General features: G+C 36.4%; 1 protein-coding gene across 2 annotated transcripts in view; it reads right to left on the reverse strand.

The window, feature by feature from the left end:
- The window catches only part of LOC135084146 (uncharacterized), a 57,201-nt gene extending 37,940 nt beyond the window's left edge, over positions 1–19,261 (reverse strand). For both annotated transcript variants that reach the window (XM_063978891.1, XM_063978890.1), the window contains exon 1: positions 19,070–19,261. The gene's annotated coding sequence lies outside the window, so the exon portion shown is untranslated. The remainder of the gene's footprint in view (positions 1–19,069) is intronic.
- Positions 19,262–24,115: the final 4,854 nt, after the last annotated feature.

The raw sequence follows: 24,115 nt of genomic DNA on the forward strand, positions 1-24,115 counted from the left end.
CTGGATGCGGGCAGCGCAGGACCGTTCATTGTGGAAAACCTTGGGGGAGGCCTTTGTCCAGCAGTGGACGTCATTTGGCTGAAAACGAATAGATTTGCTTGCACCATTTAGGCAATTTCCTTAAATATCAAATTAATCTTATAAAACTGACTATTAAGTGTCAGATTTGTAGGTGGTAAAGGATTCCGTAAAAAGTACTACATATAAGATTGAACAACTTTTATTGTATTTTTTTACATACACAAAAAGAAAATAAGTTTAGTTCTTGTACCCAGCTTGACCACTACCAATAAAAACCCAACCAGTGAAGGCCAAGTTTGAAAATAAAGTTAAATTGTCATTAAAAAGAAATTAGTAATAGAATCGCATTTGGAAAATTTCTTACAGAGTTCCCAGAGGGAATTTCCCATTACTGCAACCTTCCGATCGGTAAATCGATTGCAAACTTGACCTGTTGTATGGAAGTGGGCAAGATGGCGGCGAAACACTCGGCCTTGCTCGCCATACGATGCTCGTTACCCGGCTTTGTTTACAAACAGAGTAGGGATGGGAGGAGTTTCATCGATAACAAAATCGAGCGAAGCTTTAGTGACGTCTTTACCTTTCAGTAGTAACTGAAGTAGGCCCCCAGGCCTTAAAGTATTAAGGCCTGGGGGCCAAGACTTGGTAACATTCGTTAGTTTTCATTTTGAAATTGCTTTCGATGCAAATCAATAAGTGCCAGAAAAAAGCGATTTCGGAATTACAGCTATCACGGATGTGACTTTGTCAATGGGAGGTGTGGTGGAAGAAACACACGCACCGTTTTAATTATTCGCAACACATCCTTACCGCTTATTTTACTCGTAAATCTTGTAGAAAGTAGCCTTAAATGTCACTTACGAAAAAATTGTGGAATATTATTTTTTACTTAAGTACTACCTTTTGGGACTTACATTATAAAATCTTATCAAATTCTGTCCAACCATTTTTGCGATAAGTGACTTTGCAATGGTTAACTAATGACTATGCCTGCATGTAGAATTGTAGATATTATTAAAGGTTATAAGCAATTAGGTGTACAAAGTGAATAAATTTGCTTTCCACGTATTTTTTTGAGTTTCTCTCAGATTTAGAGATATCGATATCAACTCTCGGCTATCACTAAGCGCTATATATAAAATGATGTGTATCTATAAATTAAAATAAAACTTCATAAGCAGCAAAATGTACTGTAATATAAATAAATGAAAAATGTTTACGTTTTCTCTGTTTAGATTCTTGGTTATGGTTTATGAAGTAATGTGTGAGTTTTGGAATGTAGAAAACGATTTGAAAAATGTATTTACAGTACAGTCAACTACGTATCAGACTAAGTCGATTTTTTGTACCAAAATCTACTCTATTGAAAATGCGTAAGATTCCATATTGTTTATTATGGATTTAGACGTGCGGTCGTGTGTACTAGTTTTTGGCCGCACTTTTTCAAGCTTTTCCTACATGAATTTTGTAATGTTTTTGTCGCGTGCCCCATGTTCTTTGGATATTATTTTACACTAGCGACCCGCCCCGGCTTCGCACGGATGCTAAGTATACATAATTATAAACCTTCCTCTTGAATCACTCTATCTATTAAAAAAACCGCATCAAAATCCGTTGCGTAGCTCTAAAGATCTAAGCATACATAGGGACAGACAGCGGAAAGCGACTTTGTTTTATGCTATGTAGTGATATTTCTATGTAAAAACTATGAGTTCATCGTACGTACTTTCACTCCTCCTTCTTTCTGCAACAAATCTACAAACTGTAGGTAGTTCTTTGTCTAGGAGTTAGCTTAGCTTCTAAATTCTAATCTCCCTTTATCTAGAGATAATTTTACTATTGAATATTTGTGAGGCCTATGACATAGGAGATTAATGTAGATAGGTAGGATTAGTATCAATATTATGTTCTACCGATTTTCAGCATTTTAAAATGTATCAAATTGACTTTTGTGCCTTAGATTCGTAAAAACGTCCGTGTCTGCCTAATAAAAAACATACATTTATAATGATCTTGTCAACAACATTTATGTTTACAATTCTTTTGTCTGCTTCATAATAAAGATAAAATAATGGTCTTGTAGGAACACAATATTTATGTTTACAATATTTTTTGTCAGTAGATATTTTTGTGAAAGAGTTTATGTGGTCATTCATATTCGTAAATTAGGAATGACACCATAAAGACAGGCCATAAATAAGATTTTAGAGTGCTTGGCGGCATCAGTTAAAAAAGAATTGTTGTTGACAATTGAATAAAAAAAATAAAGGATTACTCAGAGGCGCCTGATTCTGGAAAGATATTGTGTAAAGTGGGAAGTACATCTCGAACTATTCCCACCTCTCGTTCCCACCGCTGCTGCAACTCTTGTGTAGCCAGGATCTACAGCTTGACCGCTAAAAAACCTAACCAGTGAAGGTTATGTTTGTCCCGGGGAAAGTTAAGCTGTCATTGGACCCGCAACGAAATTAATCTGAAGGCCTAAGATGCGCGCCGTGATAACTTTTATCGATGTTAAAATGTATAGGCAAAATCGATAAAATGCCGTGATAACCGCTTATCGCGGCACGCATCTTAGGCCTACAGAATAACATAGGAGTAGTTTGAAGTTAAAGTTTACCTAACTACCTTGTTCTGCATAAAAAACCTAAATACAAAACCTAATCTTTTTTCAGGGGTTAATATTGGAGGCGTGTATTTAGCAGCTTCTAATGTTGTTTAATCGTATATCGCATACGATGAAGACAAAACAGAGTCAAAAACAAAACAATTTCATAGATTTTTAAATTAAGGTTGAATTCTGGAATCTGCCTTGTTTCTCCTTCCAAAAATACCATGGTATTTTCCATAAGATTCCACATAATTTGTGATCGGAATACGCCCGCGACTATTCGCGTACACAAATATGCCACGCAAATAGGACGGGCGTAGTATCTGGGCAGATGTCACTGTTTACGACGTGATATTTTTTTTTCGCATCTCTATTTTGTAGAATCTCTCACTGAGAGCATTGTTAATGAGTATTCTGAGTGTTTTGGACGGGAAGTGATATAGAAGGACATTGTTTTCGAATTGTTTCTACAAGATCATAAGAAAAATGAGAGGATCAGAGAAAAGACTACGGTCAGCAACGTGGTGGAAGAGATTGAGAGCCGTAAATGGAGATGGGCACATTGCACGGATGAACCACGATCGCTGGAACATAAAGACCTTGGTGCGGAGACCGCGCATAACACCCGCGGCTGAGGAAGACCGCCTAAAATATGGACAGATGACATCCGGCAACAAGCTGAAATAAACTGGATGCAAGTGGCCAGGGACAAAATTTGGTGGAAGGTTGAAGAGAAGGCCTATGTTCGAAGACGAACTCCAAAGACGGTTATGGATGCCATCCACCAGCTCGCACTAAGCGTTTCGATGACTCTTTTATAATGCGAACAGCTAGGGACTGGAATTTGCTGCCTGCTGCTGTCTTTCCTGAACAAAATAATCTGGGCCTTTTCAAGGCGAGACTGAATAGGTACTTACAGGGCAGATATGTACTATCATAGACTGCATCTCACTTAACACCAGGTGCGATTGCGGTCAAATACCTGCCTTGTCTTTCCATAAAAAAATATTCTATAGACACAGAGTTGTTTACCATGGGGCGTCTTAGTGAGTCCGGACTGAAAGTACAACTCAATCCGAGTGTGGGAGTGGACACATGTTCGGATGATATATTGGGCAGCGACACTCAACGAGTTGGCAAATTGCTGGTGATAGCACAACAATACGCGAGAAAAATAAAAACAAAGACTCGAATACGAGATAATTATGCAAGATGCCATGTTGTGGGGAGTATTGATGACTAATTCTAGCAGATCAGGTGTGAGCAAATAAAAAAGACAAACACAATAATTACGCACGTACCTAAATAGGATAAAAATTTCTGTGAAATGATGAGATTCATCATCATTATCATTTCAGCTACAGGACGTCCACTGTTGAACATAGGCCTCCTCCAATGATTTTGAAACTGATTGGCTGGTAGTGGCTTGCATCCAGCGCCATCCTGCTTTATGAGGTCGTCTGTCCACCTTAAAAGACGCCGATTAAAATAGAGAAAAGACCATCGAGTACGCTCATCTTAAAAAGGTTAATGAACGTTTACGTAAATGCCACAAAATTTTTTTTTTCTCCTGTAAATAAATATCTATAGAAACGTTATAAATAGTGCGGAATAGGCCCAGCTTTTGGCAGCGCTGGCCGACTGTGAAATGCTGTAAATCATTCAACAGCTGATCTGATTTAGCGTAAGATAGCGTTGTAGAGAGGTGCAGTGTGTCCATTGTCCAATTCCATTGTAGACAGTATAACATTCGCTATAGATTCGACTTCGTAATCACTTCGTGACCCTAGACAAAGTAACATCCGTGACAGATATTCGCAATTTTCCTATTCTATGTGCCACTCCTGGGATTTGAACCCGTGGTCCAGGTTAGAGGAACAATATCTTAAACCATCGGCAGCCTTCATGCTTTTGTATTTAAAACTCTTCTTCTTCTTTTTTTTTTATCCACAACGAGGAAGCTCGTAAGCTGTATCTCATTCTCACCTGATGGTAAGTGACGATCAGGCCGAAGGTGGAAGCGAGCTTCACCCGGAATCCTCAACCACGGAGGAACTGGCTATCTTACCTCTAACTGCCGGAACACAACAATGCTGTTAACATTGTTGTTATGGCGGGCGTTGTTATTGTCTTAGTCGGGCACTCTTGTCAGAGTGGTGGTGGTTGCGCTGACGAGGTACACGGTGGGGTGATGTCATCTCCGAGGGTAGCTCTCCTGGCGATGTGCTTCCATTTCTGACGGTTAGAGGCGTCGCGAGTACACTGGACCATGGTGGACTCAGTGGCCTTTGTGATGGCGTTTATTTTATTTAACTATTATGATGTAGGTATCGTTGTAATAAATGTTTCTTTCTTTCTTCATTCTCAGTTAGTTAATATCTTTTAATGGATCTACTTTATTCTCTTCCATTGTAGTCTACACCACAACGCTGCATGAATATTTTCTGTTTGCAGAATTTATTTTTGTTTTATTATCATTTCGGCACTAAACTCTTTAATGAGATAATAGTTGGGTAATGTATTGTGATTTATGTTGTGCAACTTTATTGAGGTTCGGTTGATACATCGCGAAAAGTAGCTTTCCAGTAGGATAATGTTTAGTTTTTTGGGTTATTTTCCGCACTTAGCGCGGCTTGAGACATCATGCAACAGCATTTACAGCATGATGTGTTGGATTGTACTAATTTGTGCAATGTGTACCATCCTAAACTACAACAACCCTAATCAGGTACGTGTGATTGTTGTGAAATACCTGCCTGCCTGCAATTTTGTTTGTTATTATAATTCATATGTAACTACTAGAAAATGTAACTTTCTACTGCTACTACAAAATGCTACAGTCAAAATCGTTCAGTAGTTCAAGCTACAAATTAATTTAAACACCCCTCAAAGGTATTTCCTATAATAAATAAGAGGTCGACAAAATGACTGAGTTTCTTTCGCCACAACTTTTCACCCAGCCGATCCTGAAGTTGTGATATTTGGGACGTGTAGTGCCCTGAAAAAGGCCTACTAAGTAACAAACTAATAAAGAATTAGATTTTTTTCAACAAATGCGGTCGACAATTGTCTCTTTGTCAAAGTATTTATAACCGCGTAATGTCGAAATACACACCGATGATAGCGCGCGGGGTCACTCGCGTGCATCTATTCCGGCTTCGGAAGCGCCGGCGGAATGCAACGCGATTATTGCCGAAATCTAGCAGATAGTGCTGGTATTGATTTTCGACAGATTTAGCACTTAAGCTACTTCAGGTAGGGTAGTATAATTCTACGGAAAATCTGCTACTTCAGGTAGGGTAGTAAGTGTACTTCTACGGAAAATCTATGTATGTAGGGCTGTGGAAGAGACACCTACTCGGAGTTTTGGTATAAAATGGGAACTAAGTTTCAAAGTTGAGTACTTAGACAGGCACATTTTTTATTACACCCGTGGTACCTGTCATAAATGGTATTAACATATTTATCTTAACCATGACCTTTATTATAATTTTGGAACCCCTGTAGGTTTGAGGAACCCTGAAATCCTGATGCAGAGATTAATGAGGATATAGAACTCTCGGTAGGTCTTTTTGCCTCTCGGTGCGCTATTAATACCCGTTTTCACCATCAATCCCTAATTTTTAAGTGACCCCTATGGTAATACATAACAGGAATTTTGTTTTCATAGGGGTCACTTAAAAATTAGGGATTGATGGTGAAAACGGGCATAACTCTTTCTAGCATGGGTGGTGTTTTTTGTAAGAATACGTTTCCCAATAGAACTAAACAGAAGTTTACCTTCCAGAAACAGCTTCCTGGAGATATGACCACCTAAATTATAATGTTCTTGTTTTAGATCATAAAAGAGTATCTATTTATAGTTTAATTCTGATCTAAACATCTGAAGCTTATTGTTGTAGTAGTATAGAGGGCATTCAGTGGCGTCGAATGCCACGTCATTTACGACGGTCTGTTTTAACCTGATTGTGGAGTGTTAAAACAATACCACTACTATACTACTGTTCTCTGATCTCATCTTAGAAGACTAGCTTCTGCCCGTGACTTCACTCGCTTGGGTTATGATCTGTTACAAACGTCTTTACCTATAGAAGGTCAAAAATATGATCATTACTTTGAAATATTCTTCGTATTATCTTACTAAAAGCATAGGTAAATTCTGTGCTTGAGGATTCCGAGTGAAGCTCGTTTCCACCTTCAGCCTGATCATCACTTTCTATCAGGTGTGAATGATTTATTTATTTATTTATTTTTTATTTTTTTTATGTGATATACCGCTTTATGGCTTAAAAAAATGTTAAAAAATACATTTTCAGAGGCTATACTTTTATCCACTATTAACCCACTTTATGTTTTTTTTTGCGAGAAATAACTTTACACTAAAATTATAGCATGAAAACGTACGTAACAGAGTTAAATACTTTCGCATTTAATTAATCGTAATTAACTTCCAATATTACAATGCAAGATATCTTTGTTGAATTTCCTCATAAACCAAATATTTTTTCTTTATTTCATTCATAATTAGAAAATAAACAGTCCACCTCACAAGAAAACTTATACTCGTTACCATCGCGAGAGTTTTCCTGAAAGAGTTTTCCGGAATATTTTCCGAGTAGTATATTTCTGTTTGCCTAAACCCATACTCACACTAATCTTAATCCCATTAAACAATTCGTTTCCCATCATAATGTTTCCAGTTTTTCCAAGTATTCGGAAAATCCCATGAAAGTCCCTCAACGTGACTCATAGCAGCATCACAAAGGGTGCATTGACCTGAAGCGATGTACCTACATGGTGAAGCTACAATCGGTTTTGAACTTTGCACTCTTTAAGTTAAGGTGCAAAAATGAAAAATGTGGATCTAGTACAGTCGGGTGAAAATGCATGTCTATTTTATTGAGTTCAAAAGTTAAGAGGATGTCGTTTGTGTGAGTGGAAAAGGTGGTTAGAATCGAATCTTGTGGTACAAAAACTTTATTCCTTTGTAATTTAATGTGAAATTGGAAGGGAACGTACTCAGTTATATCAATCTGCGGTATAGTACCCATAGTAATTTGGATTAAAAATATGAATTACCCTGAGATATAGCTTGTCCCTCTTCTATACAGAAACAAATGTAGGTACCTATAGAGAGAGATCGAATACTACTACCTACTGTAAGTTTTCCTTTTAGAAAACGATTTACACGCATGTACCTACTCGTAGTAACAGTTTTACAAAAGCTGTAACCTAAAAAAACAACTAGAAAGAAAGAAAGAAAGAAACATTTATTGCCATGGACATCACAAAATACAAAAGATGTAAATAAAAAAAGCAAATAAGACAGAGGTGACATAAAAAATACAATGGAAGAGAAAGTATACTGAGCAGTGCCACCCTGTCGCACAGCGATGTCCATCGCAATGGGACCCCCACTCAGCATATGCCGTGGCCCCCTGTGAGGAAGGCCATGACGCTGGTTTTTAGTGTGCCCCATGCCGAGTGGAAGTCACGGACACTAACCTATACTGCATAAAATATACATACATAAATAATAATAATAGTGCGCGTATAAATTTTAAGTGTAAGTACAGTATAGTATTAGTTTTATTTAACTAGTTTGTTTGATGTTGACTGTACTATAACTACGAGCACTACGTTTTGTAATGCATGCATAGACTTTTTCAGTTTCACATTTTATGAATAGGAACTTGTCTGCCTTTACTGTCTGTGAAAATTTTATATGAAAATGGTTAATTTCTTTTGTAACAATTGTAACGTAATACTAAGGTGTCACAGTTTGTCAAGTTATTATATTTTTAAATACTAATTTCATTTTAAATTGTAAAGTTATGTTTTATGTTTATTCCTGAAATTTCAAAGGCTATTTTGGACTCTGTCTTAATTCTAATGAACATAGCCAGATGACAGTTTTTATGGCTTTCAAAGATTAATGCTAGAGGCATGTGTACTGTTGATTAAGGGAAACATTCTGGCATCTTATGTCGTTGGAATAGAGTCGAGTTTGCAATAAAAATGATGACTCTACATTATAATTCATTTCAGATTTATTGAATTTGAAATCAAGTGTGTTTTTTCTAATTGGCGTGGTGACAGAAATATGTAGTGTTCTATATTCTTAATTAATAGTACTTGTTCTTTGTTAATTTGTAGCGATATTTATACGGCCAAAGTGATTTCATATTATTGCCCTAAGGTCTTTTGAAACTTTCAAACTGGTCGCGTCATGTGTGGTCTTTCAACGGACGCTATGGCAGAAACTTAGATGCAACTCAAAAGTAACTAGCAGTTGCAGTTTCGTTGCAGTTGCGTTTCACCGTCTGTTCTGGGCCTAACCAAAATATATTTCAGTGAAAACCAAATGCTTAATTTGTTCATTTCTTTTTTCATGCTTATACAGGTTTTACGTATTTAATTATAGTTACTTTACCTATTACCTCAATGTACCTAATTAGATTCCCCATTTAAATGTGCCTCAAGAATTAAAATTATTAGGGTAGCATATAAATATAGAGATATAATAAAGTATAGAGAACAATAGTGTCTAGACAAATCTAAAGAGGATTTAGGACGCTATTTGGATCAAATATGTAATTGCTCAATAATGAATAATAAATAAATAAATAAATAAATAAAATCTTAGATTCTAACGCATTATTCCGATCACTCGTTCCCAGCAACTCCTGTGTAGCCAAGATCTACAGTAGTAGATCTGTCTATGTTGTAGATCTTAGTGTCTAGACACTATTCTATTCTAGACATTATTTTAGAGTACAGACTGAAGTTCATCTGCCTAAAAATTACATGCAACAAACTTAAATGTCCAAAAGTACTTTTGAATCCACAAGTAGTTACACAAGCACGCTAGCAACCGTTAACCCATCTAAACTTTCAAGAAATAAAGTTAACTTTAAACGAACTCCGTAAAAAAAGCTATTTTCATCGGAATCCATAAAGCCGTAGAAATACTCCGCCCAACCCACGTTTAGGCGTATCGTGAAAAATTAAATAAACGTAACATTCGTATCATAAAATATGTAATCAACCTTGATTCTGCTATAACACAAATATATAAATTATTTCGTCTGTTTACAATTTTACATCTGGCATGGAATCGTGGATTTTTAAATTCATACTAATAATAATCTTGATGGTTCTCTGATCTTTCGGTTTTATAACCTTTTGTAGTTTATAGTCTTTTAGTTAGTTTTCTTAAACCAGGAGTAAAATTGTTTTGCAAAGAAGGTTATGCGGAATGTAAGAAGTCCGTAAAATGTGAAGTAAACAGTTTTCGTATAAACGCAAATGAATAAGGCTTGCTGCGCATAAAGGCAATTAAACTGGTTTCAAATACCTACCCTCTTCTCGTATGTTTATGAAACAAAATGTGTGTATTGTACGGGTATCGAAACCTCGAACCCTCGATCATAATATGTACTACACCAAACCTTAGCTATACCAGGCGGTTGTTGAAATGATATCAAAAATCGACATCAAAACAGTTGAAAAACAGTGACGTGAAAAGCCTCTATTGCTACACAATTTGTCAATTTTGACAGTTAAGGCATTTTTCCACGGCGACCCAGTTTTGTGGGATACAGTAATGCAGGGCAAAACTGGACTGTCGTGTGAACACACAAATGTGTGTTTGAGATTCAAATTCTGAATTCGTACGGATTTGTTTTTTGCGTAACACTGCAAACAGGATGTGTTCGTGTGTATGTTATTATTTAAATCACAATCACGAGATCCTGCAAAACAACAATTCCTGCAAAAAACGGGATGACTCCGTGGCAAAGAGTCCTTAGCTCACAAGGCGGATTTCAATTGCAAAAATCAATACATAAAACTAAGACAACAGTTAAAATCAAAACAGTTGAAAAACAGTGACGTCAAAACCTCTTTTCCCACACAAATAAAGTAATGAAGTTTTGACAGTTAATGATACAACAAAGTGTTTCAATTGACAATCGATTGGTACCTAGTGTCAAGAGTCAGTGACAGTGATCTAATTGGAAAGATACAAGATCAATTGAAAGTTCAATTGAACAATTGAATCACATGCCCGCTGAGTAATACGCATGCGTGATATAACAACTATACTGTGACGTGGTCATGCTTCATAGCGAATTATGTTAGGAAGGTTGTACACTGGGAGAAGAAATGAAGAAGAAGTAAAAAGAGTTTTTTTACCTCAATAATGACTTCTTTTATCTTCTCAGATTATAATGTTTATAGAAATCAATTTCTATTGAATATAATGTGTGGTTTGTTCGTACATTTGCCTTTATGAGATAGAACAAAAAGTACATAAATGCAGTAAAGTAAAACTTAAAGTATACACACAAACGAATAATATGTATGCTTATCCAATGATGTGTACCTATGTGTAGTTTTAAAAATTATTGATATTATTTTTTCCCGCTTAATTTCTTAAGTATTTTTAAAAACTCTGTAGGTACTCAGCACAATACGTATTTTAATTATGTTATTTATTAGTTAAGAAAACCAATGGCGTTACATAATGATAAAACTCACAATAACTCATAAATAACTGTAGATATGACTATATTAGGTTTCCTTAATCCTTAAACTTTGGGCTAGGCTTTCCCATTTCGAATATGGATTCTTGCAATATTTTGTAGGCCGACGACATTGTAAAGGTAGCAGAAAGGCGCTAGATGCAGGCCGCTACCAACCGGGCAACATGGAAAGCATTGGGGACAATGTTCAGTAGTGGACGTCCTATGGCTGAAATGATGATGATGAATAGTCTTGTTATATTTTAGCTTTCAGTGTGTACCCAGCTCTACCATTCACCAACATCTTTCATCTGCGAACGAGACTAGGCACACATCATCACTAATATCATAATGAAACTGTTGTTTGTGTGTTTGTGTTCGTGGAATCTGGCAGTCATTGTCTGTAGGTTAATAAACAGTACGAGGATTAGTTTAACTGTCAGTTTAATGTTAGACTGGTGGTAGAACGTTTTAATGGTAGAGTTCGAAGGACCATTCAAATTATAAATGTTTTGTTTGTTTTTTTCAGGACCAAAAACAAATCCAGGTGAAGAATAATTATTTAGGTTTTTAGAACTAATTTGTATTCACATTATATTCATTTTGAATACAGATGAGTAGTTGAATATTGACAAAGATAATAATAAATATGGCAGATGTTAAAACAAACACAATGTCAGACGACCGATTTATCATTGCCTAGTCTTTTATAGTGATATCATCATTTTAGCTTATGGCAGGCCACTGCTGGGCTAAAGGATTGGGGCAAAGCACGATCTCTCACTTTTTCATCCAGCTGTAGCCCACTTTCCTATTTTGATTTATTTATTTTTTGCCTTCCATAGATTATTACAAGTATTGTTTTCCAAATCTGTGTTCTTTTCACACCCTACTACGTATTAATTAACTATTAATACGTTTTCATGACCTATATTGAAAGTTTACAGCTTAAAAATACTACAATCATAACAAGGATGAACCTTGTCTGATCGGTTCGTTTTATTCGTATTTTACGGCTTCTGGTGCCGAACGACGGCTGAAACGTCATTCCGTCATTAATGAATGACGTAAATACCGTCATTGAATAGACGTGTTGCAGGTGATTTCTTCATTAAAATAATATTATGTAAACGAGTATGTAAATATTTTATGTCTATCCCAGAAAATCGTGCAGTCCACACAGCTTATGACCACAGTCTGTGGAGGAACACTATTATGTGGTCGCGACTCGCGATCCTCATCAGTGAAGGACCGAGGAAGAAGAAGAATCCCAGAAAATCTTTATCGCCCGTATCCCTCTTCCATAGACTGTGATAAAAAGTTCATGTTTTCCTTGGTTCCCAAACTATCCCTATACCAAATTTCATCTAATAGATTCAGTAGTTTAGGCGTGAAAGGGTAATAAACATCCATAATATATACATCCGTTGACCCATACAAACTTATAGCCAGTTACTCTGTGGTTGGTGATTCCGGGGGAAACTCGCTTCTGCCTTCGAACCTAAAACGTCATCCCATACAAAATCTCACGATCAATTAGTTCAATCCGCTGCCGCGCCGACAAGCGTAACGCTAGAGTAAATTCGTGCTGACGATAGACTTTATAGAATGCTAATCTAAAAACTCACTGCGGATTTAGTTGCGATGTCTAGATGACGGTTTTATAGAATCGCACTATTGTCATCTCTTTCCACCAGGTGAGAGATCTTTCACGGTGTGTTTGCAGTAATAAGAAAATGGCCATATTTTCCCAATATTATGCGACTTTTCAGGTTCGAGTACGAGTATTTCCTCCAAAATTATAGTATGTGCTGTCGACAAATGAACCTACTGCTCTAATTTTAGATATTTTACAAAGCTCCGAGGACTTTATATGAATTCAGAGCGCAATGCGGTCAGGTTTTCCTGCTTCAAAACTCCTCAATCCCAAAAGAAAAAGAAATGTACTTCTACGGGACTTTTCTCACATCTCTCTCACCACTGCAGCACTTTTACAATAGTATCAATGGCGGACAATATTTCCTTTTCTTTAAATAATTCTATGCGCTAGTTGTATAAGACAAGACAAAAGTCCAAGACGATTCTGCTTCTGTAGAGTTTAAATTCTTCATCACGTTGCTTCTAAATTAGATATGAAGTTGAGAAAAGAAGTCATTTTCCAAGGAACAGCTCTGGGTTTTCAATTCTGAACCTTGCTGGCCACAAAATATGGATGAAAAGGTGTTTCTGAGATATACAACAGCAGGGCTACTCTGAAACGCTGTTTACGTAGTTTCGGTTATATCTGTCACCATCGCTCATGCTGGTATCTCCCTTTGCGTGAGAGGGATGACAAAATTCGAGACTTCAGACAATGTTTTTGGAGTAAACCCCTGTTCTTATACAATTTTGAACCCTACTGTTGACGGTATAAGGGTGAAAAGCTAAAAGGAGCTTTAAGAGGTAAAGCACAAGAGTTTCATGCACTCAAATAAATCATGCGCGTAAGGGAAAAACTTCAGTTCGTGGTTTCTACATCTCAAATAGGCACCTAGAGGAAAAGGAAAATGTATTTATAGAGAAAATTGACATTCCTAATATTATCTTGAAATATAGATGGTAAAGGTGAATTGCTAGGTAAAAGGAATTTTTGGGTAAAATAGGTAAAACTAACTGGCTCATTGGTTTGCAAAACCACGTCTAATTCTATTTGGGTTTTCTATTTGTTTTCTTTGCTAGAGTGAATTGGCTCTAGGATAAATCTGTCCGACTGTTGTCTGTTTAGACTTGTCTAGACTTTCTATTTGAGTGGATCGGATTAAAATTACCTACTAGAGACTTATTATTCTGGAAAACTTTTCATTGTAGGTACCTCTAATAAAATGAATGATGTATTTAGTTCATTTGGTCTCTTTTCGTCTCTCTTTTATTTCTATTTGCATTTCTATCTATCTTGGTCATGTAGACCGATCTCGACATGTATCTTTTTGTCTCAATAATCTCTACTATATCTACACGTTTTTATGTGTATTTTGGGCAGTTATGCAGACTGGTCCCGACGTCTATCTTTTTTCTCATTAAGTTCTTCTATTTGTACTACCATTTCTATCTTTGGCCAGTCATGTAGACCAGTCCTAAACGGGACTATTCCCACCTCTCGTTCCCACCGCTGCAACTCCTGTGTACTCAGGATCTACAGCTTGACCGCCAATAAAAACCCAACCAGTGAAAGTCAAGTTTGTCCCGGGGGAAAGTTAAACTGTCATTGGACCCGCAACGAAATTAATCAGAAGAACATAGGAGGAGATCGAAGTTAAACGATTGAAGTTCGAAATGAAACTAGCCCTAAAATGTATCTCATCTCTCTTTTATTTCTATTAGAATTTCTATCTATCTTGGGCAGTCATGCAGACCGGTCTCGACATGTCGCAAGCGAGTCAAGGGCGACGCAAATAGACGCGGCTGTTGCTGTCTAACTGAAGGGTTAAAGTCCTGTATTCTTGTCTAGTTAAAACCCTGATGATACTAATGAGGAGATTATTTCCCTAATTAGTCATTATCAGCAACTTCAGCCTACAGCAGTCCTCCGAATTAAGTAAATGGAGGACGACATGGGAAAATCGGTGACAGAAAGATAATGCGACAAGCTGATGGCAGAGTAAATTATGGTGCGTAAACTGTCCACTACTGAAGCCCTATTTAAAGTGTGGCTCGGTAAATAAAAGATATCAAAGCCTACAATAGAAAAGAAAACTTAGGCTACAAACAATATAATGTCACCATAATAGTGAAAGTATACAATGTTTTCCAAGAAAAATAATATACTCATACTTATTTGTGCGTGTATTTCTCGAGTCGTCATCCATCATAAGTAAGCCGTATTATTTTGTTATAAGAAGATACTTACATAACTTTATTATTATAGAAACTTTTCCCGTTAATAAAATCAATTGAATAGTGACATCTTCCTTATAGTAAATGCAAAACGTTTTTTATATTGTATCTTTTCATTTCAAACATGGCATGTTTATCTTAGGCCCAGTTTTTTGATCCGTAGTTAAAATAACCAAGTGTTAAGTATTTTTTTAAATAATTTTATTTATTTATTTTATTTTATTTATTTGGGAAATCAACGGCGATACATTACTGGTAATATTATAATAGTATTGAATAAAACTTACAGCTAATTATACAGATTTCCACAGAATATCATATTGAGTTGGAAATGTCGAATCGTTTAGATAACCACATAACTATAAATTATGCTGACACTAAAACATTAAATCAAACACAAAACATCTATACATTATGCTCCTTGTGTGTGTGTGTGTGTGTGTGTGTGTGTGTGTGTGTGTGTGTGTGTGTGTGTGTGTGTGTGTGTGTGTGTGTGTGTGTGTGTGTGTGTGTGTGTGTGTGTGTGTGTGTGTGTTTGACCCACCCACTGATCAGGCATCTTTTAGCACTTTAATGGCTTGTAACCTAAATTTTACCTTGCTATAGGTAAATAGGTCAATCTCGCTGAAGTACTGGTTATACACTCGCGGCAAACGTGATAGCGGTGCATTGCTCGCGTATCTTGTCTTACAGTGCGGTACATTGAAAAGAGGACGTGGTTGGCGGCGCGATCGGGGGGCCGGAACGCAGTACGATAAAATTTAAACTCTTTTGATGATAAAATTAATTAATTATTGCTTTAATAAGCTTTAAGCTTAGTATCTTGCGTCAGTTTACCTACTAATAGTTTGTTCAATCCTTTTTTGAGACATTTCTTCTTCTTTGCTTTGGCAAACCTTTTACCACACGTGAACAATCTCAATAAGGTCTCGAATAAATGACTTCCATTCGAGAACATAACCCTTAGAGTCATAGTCATAAATAGCATTGAGGCTCTTACTTAGATTACACTAGGGATATCCCGCGGGTTCATCCGAGTGGAAACCATTCAGTCAGCACATCCCTCGGGAAAATAATTAATTTCCGGGAAACATTGCCCACTCCAAAATATTGTTGACGTTTCTAAATTTTCCTTTTGTCCACTACCTTAGAGAGATTCATGTTCTGAGAGGTTAAAATGATCTAAAGACGCCATGATATAGAAGTTCCTAATTGTTCGCACTAATCGGACGACGAGCGGCGAGAGCGAACAGAGCAGATATGTACCATCCTAGACTGCATCTCTCTTAACACCAGGTGCAATTGCGGTCAAATACCTGCCTTGTCTTGCATAAAAAAATAAAGTTTATAGCAATATGATCATAATATCAGCATTGTTGTGTGCCGGCAGTTGGAGATAAGGTCCAGTTTTTCTGTGGTTGAGTTTTCCAGGTGAAGCTTGCTTCCACCTTCGGCCTGATCAATTACTTTCCATCAGATGAGAGCCAGTCTGAAAGCTTCCTCATGGATAAAAAAATGTTTCGTTATTTCTACAAGATTCTTCTCCTAGAGAGGCTAAAGAGTTCGATCTGAAGATTCTGAAAATCTAGGTTTAATTCTTAGGCTAACAACAAAGAAATTCCCAGTTTGAGTACGAGGTGCGAACCAACATGATTGTCTAAATATAGAAAAAAAAAACACACAGCCGAACATACAACCTCCTCCTTTTTTGAAGTCGGTTAAAAAGTAGGTAATATTATTGATTCTGTGTTTGAATCGTACTGTGCATGAAGCAGCACCAGGATTAGTTGAACTAACTTTTAAGTAATACGCGATTTATAAAAAACTGGCTCTATAATAGTAAATATTGGATATCCTCGATAAGTTTATGTGGTATGCGAATCTAGAGTGAATCGGTAGTTCTTTATGATTTTTTGCGCCAATTTTCTTCGCGATATTTATTCGTGAAAACATTAAAGGGAGAGCAGTTAATTTGATTTACATTCGCCACAATTGTTGTGGTTACGGGCTAAAAACGTTTTATTTCTTTGGTCTGTACAGTCGAGTGAAAAAATAACGTAACTTTCGAAAAAATATCATGTCAAAATGGACTTTTAGGGCGTGATAAAAATCAGTTCTTTATGTGTTTCATGAATTTAGATAATCAAACAAAATTGTTACTTTAACGCATCAATCATTCTGTATTTCAAGTTCTCCTGATTAGAAAGTTTCTACACAACTCAAACAGAAGTGCTGGGTTCGATCCCCAGTAGATACAGAAAGTATTATCCTAAAAAACTTTTTGGAAATCTTCATAGAGCTTTACACAAAATTTCCATTGATAATGTAGATCAATCAAAATTATATATAACCACTTTAAGTCAAATATTAAGGCTGGGTTGCACCATCTTGCTTTAACTTCAACAAAAGTCTATCAAACTCCATACAAAAAGCACTGGTTATGGTTAAAAAAACGGTTAAAATAAGATGGTATAACTCGGCCTAAAATATTCTTATTTGTGAGTGACTGTACCCTAACCGTAGCGTGATTGCAACTTTGCAAAGAAAAGCCAAGGAAATTCACAAAAGTAGTACAATGACAACGTAATGGTTGGTTGTTCCTAAGCGGTTAACCTGTAGTTTTATGTCAAGATCTGATTAATCTAAAGAATAGTTACTAGTAAAGACCAGTTTGTAAGTAATTTTTAGTAACCTAATGAGGTTGAAGTTGAACTTTCTGTTTATGTTAAAATAAGCTTACTTTAACGTTTGTATAACATTGATTTGATTGTTGATTTCTAATGAAATCCTTTCTAAAGACAGCAGAGTAAGTACCTAATATTAGCCTTTTATTTATGTAGGGCTGTATTTACCAAAAGTACCTAGGTATTGTAAGGGAGAGTCCGCTAATTTGGACCAGTTTTTTTCAATCCCATTTTACACATAGTTTTCTTTTGTTTTTGCTAATGTCCATGGTATATAATAAAAGATACATTATTCAACTTACTATTTCATAAGTATTAATTAACATGATTGTTGTATATTTAGCACAAATCAACAAAGTACGAGTTCAGAGCTTCGGTCCAATTTAGCCAACCGGTTCGATAATTTGTACCACAGGGTTACTAAATTGGATTTCAATAAATTTCAAGCCTATAAAAAACTATGGCAAAATATTATACGATACATTCTTAACAAATTAGGAAACGAAAAGGAACAGTAGTTAATAACATAGACAATCGATATTGTTTTACACGTTATCACGATTTTGAGTACAAGTTTTGTAATTCCAATTATCGTAACGCACACTTGTACCTAATCTACTTTGCCAGTCTTTTGCTTTCATTTATTGTTAGTCAAACATAACTACGCTATTATAACTTCAAAATATGATTTAATAAAAAAAATTCAAAATCCTTTGAAAAAGTTCCATACAACTTGATGTGGTACAATTTAGCCGACTAGGTGATAGTGCTTTTAAAAAATCGGTAAAAAATATAGCTGATAAATACCGAAAAATGTTTCAAATAATTGTAATCCACACTAATTTACACTTCTAAATAATATATTAGAAACACCCTGTGATTAAATTTAACAAAATTACAAACTAAACATGTATTGTCAAAAGTTACTTGAAAACAATGAAAAAATACTTTTCAAAATAAAACACACGTGTTCGTTGTCACGGCAAAAACCACATGGCCGATATTAATTGATTTTAGTTGTGTATCGCTGAGTGTTGCAATTACAGACATTCAATAAATACTTTACGAAATATGAGGGTGGTACAATTTACCCGGCGGTACAATATACCGAACTCTCCCATATAGTATTAGGGTAGAGGCTCGTTTGCCTCCTATCACATAAAAAAAAGAAAAAAAAGAAAAGAAGTCACAAGTAAAGAAGTTTTTGGATTATTCAAAGTAATAATTATTCCATAGACGTATTTCAGATTTTTCAGGAAATAAATCATTCGTTTTCTAACAATTCACTCATAATAATAATTACTGTTATTGTTCATAATGCTGATTGTAATTAACCTATATTACCAAAAACGTACCTCAAATCTGGAAACAGGCACAAATCCAAAAACACAGAACACAAACACTAAACCATCATTTCAGCAAATCCACTCCTGCGCATTGTAACGTTCGAGTTTAAAATCGGCGCGGCGTGTTTTTTTCATAAAAATAACTCGTTAAAAACGTTTTGTAAACACAGCGGCGTATCACAGTACAGGTGTGCTTGGCGCCGCGAGAGAGACTGACTGGATTCAGCTAAATTTATCAAGATGTAAGATTCAATAGAGATCGATGCGCCCGCGATGTATGGAGATTCAAGAGTATCGCGATAATGCTGATCAGATGGGCTTGGGGTTCTGTGGCGGTGTCATGAATGTAAAAGGATTTATCGATTAAGAAATATATCGATAGATCTTCCCTTTTCTTCGTTTAAAAAAAATTAACACTTTTTAAGCTGCCACAGTTAATGCATGCTCTTTCAGCATCTTTGCTGCATTTGGATCACAAAGCTTTAAATTTTTGGGAGTGGACTACATGATAGTTCACTAAGAGCTGAAAGAGAAAACACATCGAAGGTTTGGTACCTCGTAAGCCACTTAAGGCATTTAGTGTCCAGCCGCGCTAGGATGAACGCCGTGATAAAATCTTATCGATGATTTTAGACGACAAACCTATGGGCTTATTGCGTAAAATTGATAAAAAGGCGCTATAAAAGCTTAACGTGGGCTATCCTAGGCGTACTGTGCAGGAGATTCTCAGGAGCTTTATTAGCTAACTTGCTGAAAATAAACTAATTTCATGAAGTCTCACGAATTTCATATATACGAGTTCAGTGAAACAGCTTTATAAAATTTTGCGAGTTAACGACACGGTTTGAAGAAGTAGCCCAAACAACTCGGTCACTATTATCAGTCTAATAACTTAACAATATAGTTTAACTTCCATCGAACTTTGAAAGTAGGTAGTCCCCTTTTTTTGTTAACTGAAAGGTATTAGTGTAACACCTTTTTGGTCTATTAATACTGGGAATTTTTAAACAATACGGAACCATCGCGCATTTAAACATCACCAGCTTCACCGCTCAGCATTCCTTGACTCGTAACACGGAACCGCATCGAAGTAGGTCGCTCCCTCATTAGCCTTGTGTATTAATGAGCCAGTTATGTTTATTATGTGTATAAATAAAGGCTATTATTAAATGTTTAGTGACTCGTGTGTAAAGAAACCAAATATATGACTAGCCTGGTCGTTTCGAAAATCGTCAAAGGAAAGCTCATAGCGACGATATACGATTATACAGCTTTTACCCGTGGCTTGCTAGTAGTAAACTTTTTTTTGGAAAATCATTTCTTAGCAAATACCTTCGTCATAATAGGTAACTAACTATCTGTGAGACTTTCAGCTTTCAGCGCAATCCGTTCAGCAGTTAGAGCTTTTTGGGTTGTTCTTTATAATATTCAGATTTAAAACTGATTGATTACTCATTACTTATCAGCATTAAAACTTTTTTATATCAGAAGTGCATGAAAAACACTCCACTCTTTTTAACAGAGCTACGAGTATTAAACGTTATGAAGCCTGAAGATCGCATTGTTTATACAAATAATTAAGGCTGAGTTGCACCACAAAACTCTAACCATAACTATAACGATAACCGGTGTATTTTGTATGGAGTTTGAAGCTTTTTGACATTTGATAGAGTCAAAATAAAATGGTGCAACCCAGCCTAAGGCTTTAAGCTAACATACAACATAAAGCAACTCACAATCCATGCACTTACTTTAAGCATTTGAATTTCATGGATCAAAGGAATATCACTTACTCGGTTTTTAACATTGTGACGTACAAACGGCAAGCATTTATCCCTCCTCACTTCAACTGAGGAAGCCCTCCAGCTCGGAGCCTCTTACAAAACATGTCCGCGTATAAACCTGGCACTTTGATTATAAAGCCAAGCAATTCCTTTGAAATTGCGGGGTAGATAGATAGAACACACTTTAGTACACCACACAAGACAAGAACAGAAAAAGAAAGTACAAAAGATACGGCACAATGCTGTCTTATTGCTGTAAAGCGATCTCTTCTTAACAGCTAGTTATGATGTTTTAAAATATTGAGGTTTTTTCTTATTAGGTTAAATTCCTATTAAAATATTTCTTAATAGGTACCTTCTGCTCTATGTTCCACCCGCGTGGCAAATGGTGGTTCTCTTTTTCTGACTCTAACTAGCTTTTCGTATTATTTTTTAATCGTAGTTTAAGATTGTTAGTGTAAGAGCTATGTGTTATTTGTATTGTTTGTTGTACGAGAATTTTTTTTTTATTAGTCTATGCTCAATGCTCATAAACGCGAATGATTTGAAGTTGTTGTTTGTTATTATTCACCCAAAACCACGCGATTGACAATAAGCGATAGTGACAATATGCGTGACAGTTGTGGCGACAAAGACAACCTGCACGCGCAGTGATCGCCATCGCGGTCGCGGCAGTGTGAAACAACTTTTGCACGCGCAGTGGTCGCCATCGCCATCGCCATCGCTGCACGCGTTGGTTTGTCCGAACCTTTGATTTTGGTGAAATTTTAAAATGTAGCACATCCCTTGGCTATAACCTTTTGAAAAAACTCTCGCAAAATTGTGTAACGCGCACTAGACGCCAGTTCTAAATACAGTTTTATAAAACCAGGATATTGGGTTGTCTACCCTTACTTCATACCTCTCAAGTAGCCCTCTGGACTCAGACGCAGCCTCTTGGCTGCAGACGTCTCGGAGTAATCCCTCCTTGAGAGTTTGAGGTAAAGCTTAGCTCTGATAAGAATTCTGTGGAGGGTAGTCGAATTTAGCACGTTCGGTTTGTTTGTACTTCAATTTATTGTTCGATAGACTTTAGGTATAACTCTATCAAGTGTAAAACTTATCGTGGAGATTAATTACATAGGTACAATGACCTTCACCGAGGATTAATGGATGAAAAGTATTTTATATTCAATTAAATATGTCAATAAATACAATATTTTAAATGTGTTGTCTAAAAAATTTCAGCCCAGAATCGATCGAACGCCATTGCAACAGAAACGATTCGATAGGAATTAAAAATATAGGATGACCCAAGCTGAACTGTCCCACCAAACTCAATGACAGGGGGGCGCTACTATCGTTCAACTATATGGTTTCCAACATGGCAAAAATCGGAACCAGCGATCCGGTATTGACGGTGGCGCCCCACTGTCAATGTCATGCATAGGACAGTTCAGTATTTTGGAACTATACTCATAAACAATGCCACACAGAGAGATGTCACTATCTCGTTCGTAGACCACCAAAAAATAATTGCGTCGTATTTTTTTAAAAACAGAACATTTTTTTAAAAAGGTTTCGACTTTGTTCATTGAGGTTAAATAAAGCTATTTACCGAGGAAATGCAGCCATCATTTTCTCTTCCCCGCTGCACGGAAGCGCTTTTGTTTCTTAATTGTATGCAATGGCGGCTTTCGTTTATTTTGAGGTAGGTTTGACACTTACAAATATACCATTTAACTTTGGTTATTATTAATAACATCATTTGCCTTATTATTAACAATTATACTCGTACAATGATGACATTATTAATTTTAATTTGTATGTTTGATTCTTAAAAATACACTCAACTTCAAACTCAAGTAGGTTGTATTTAACGCCCGTATTCACAAACGATACTTGCTAAGTGAAGCAGCAAATCGAACGCACAGCGTTGAATAGAGCTCTATGATTGGTTCATGTGTGACCCTGTGCGTCCACGCGCACTGTGAGACCTCATAGTAATGTTTGTGAAAACGGGCGTTAGTTTAGTTAGGGAATAGGCCGCTACCACAGAATAAGTAGGTAGTACCAAGGTACTACCTAGTTAAGTCTACTGATATAAATTGACTGCAATAACTGTATAAAACAGATGTTTGTGTAACGATTTGAAATAAATAAAAAATAGGTATTCAAAGATTCCTAGAGTTCAAAGAAATCGCTGCTTTCCTCCATAAACCACAACGTGACAACACTAACCACTGTCATCAATCATTAATAACGTTGGTTTAACCCTTAGGTACCCGCGTTCTGTTTGCCAGGTTTCTCCCGCCAGGTTATTGGAAGGCTGTGGTCTCCGCTCACAATATCCGTTCCTATGATTACACGCGGGAAATCATTGTGTGCGGTGGCGACTGCCGATGAAGGGTTAATTGATTATACATAGTTGTGTAAGTATCGTCTACTAATATTATAAACTAGCGGCCGCCCGCGACTTCGTACGCGTGGATCCTGTTGGTCCTCTTAGGGGCCGATTTTCATAAAATCCGTTCTAAGTGAGCAACTACGTTCTAAATGGAACCCCCATGCAAAATTTGAGACTCCTAACACAGTAGTTTCTGAGATTTCGTGATGTGAGTGAGTGAGTCAGTCAGTCAATCAGTCAGTGACCTTTCGCTTTTATAAATATAGATAGATGTGAAAGTTGATGAGAAAGGGTAGATTATTGTTACTCTTTCATGATTAAACTAGAGAACCGATTTAGATGAAACAAGCGGCCCGCTCTGGCTTTTCAGCGGCAAATTCGAATAACAAATAAAAAACCATGAAAATCGGTCCAGTACTCCAGTTATATGTATTTAAATAAACCCGACTTTAGTCCCGGTTATCCCGTTATTATAGTTTTGTCCCAGTTTTTAGACTTTTTGTAACAGACAGAAAATGATGACCGGAAGCTAAAATAAAATATTGTGGTTATTGTTAGCAAATTGACATTTATATAACGTAAAATTCCAACTATTGATTTAATGCTTCATATCCTATAGATCAGAAATTAAAAAAATTCTTTTGGAGAGAAATAGCTGGTTCCTGTCTGGTTTGATAAAGCAGAAAAAGTTTTCTAAAAAGTTTATCTAGCTCAATCAATCTGTCACCTATTTTTCTTTTTTTAATGTTTTGTTTTATTAATGACCTCTATTCGCATGTTACCAACTTATACAACAAATGGCGGACAAACGCGAGCTCAATCTAATATTAAATTGATCCGTTTCAGGCTGTATTGTTCAAAAGATGCCAATTAAAAGCGGCGTGT

This window comes from Ostrinia nubilalis, chromosome 25, assembly GCF_963855985.1.
Source record: "Ostrinia nubilalis chromosome 25, ilOstNubi1.1, whole genome shotgun sequence".
NCBI lineage: Eukaryota > Metazoa > Arthropoda > Insecta > Lepidoptera > Crambidae > Ostrinia > Ostrinia nubilalis.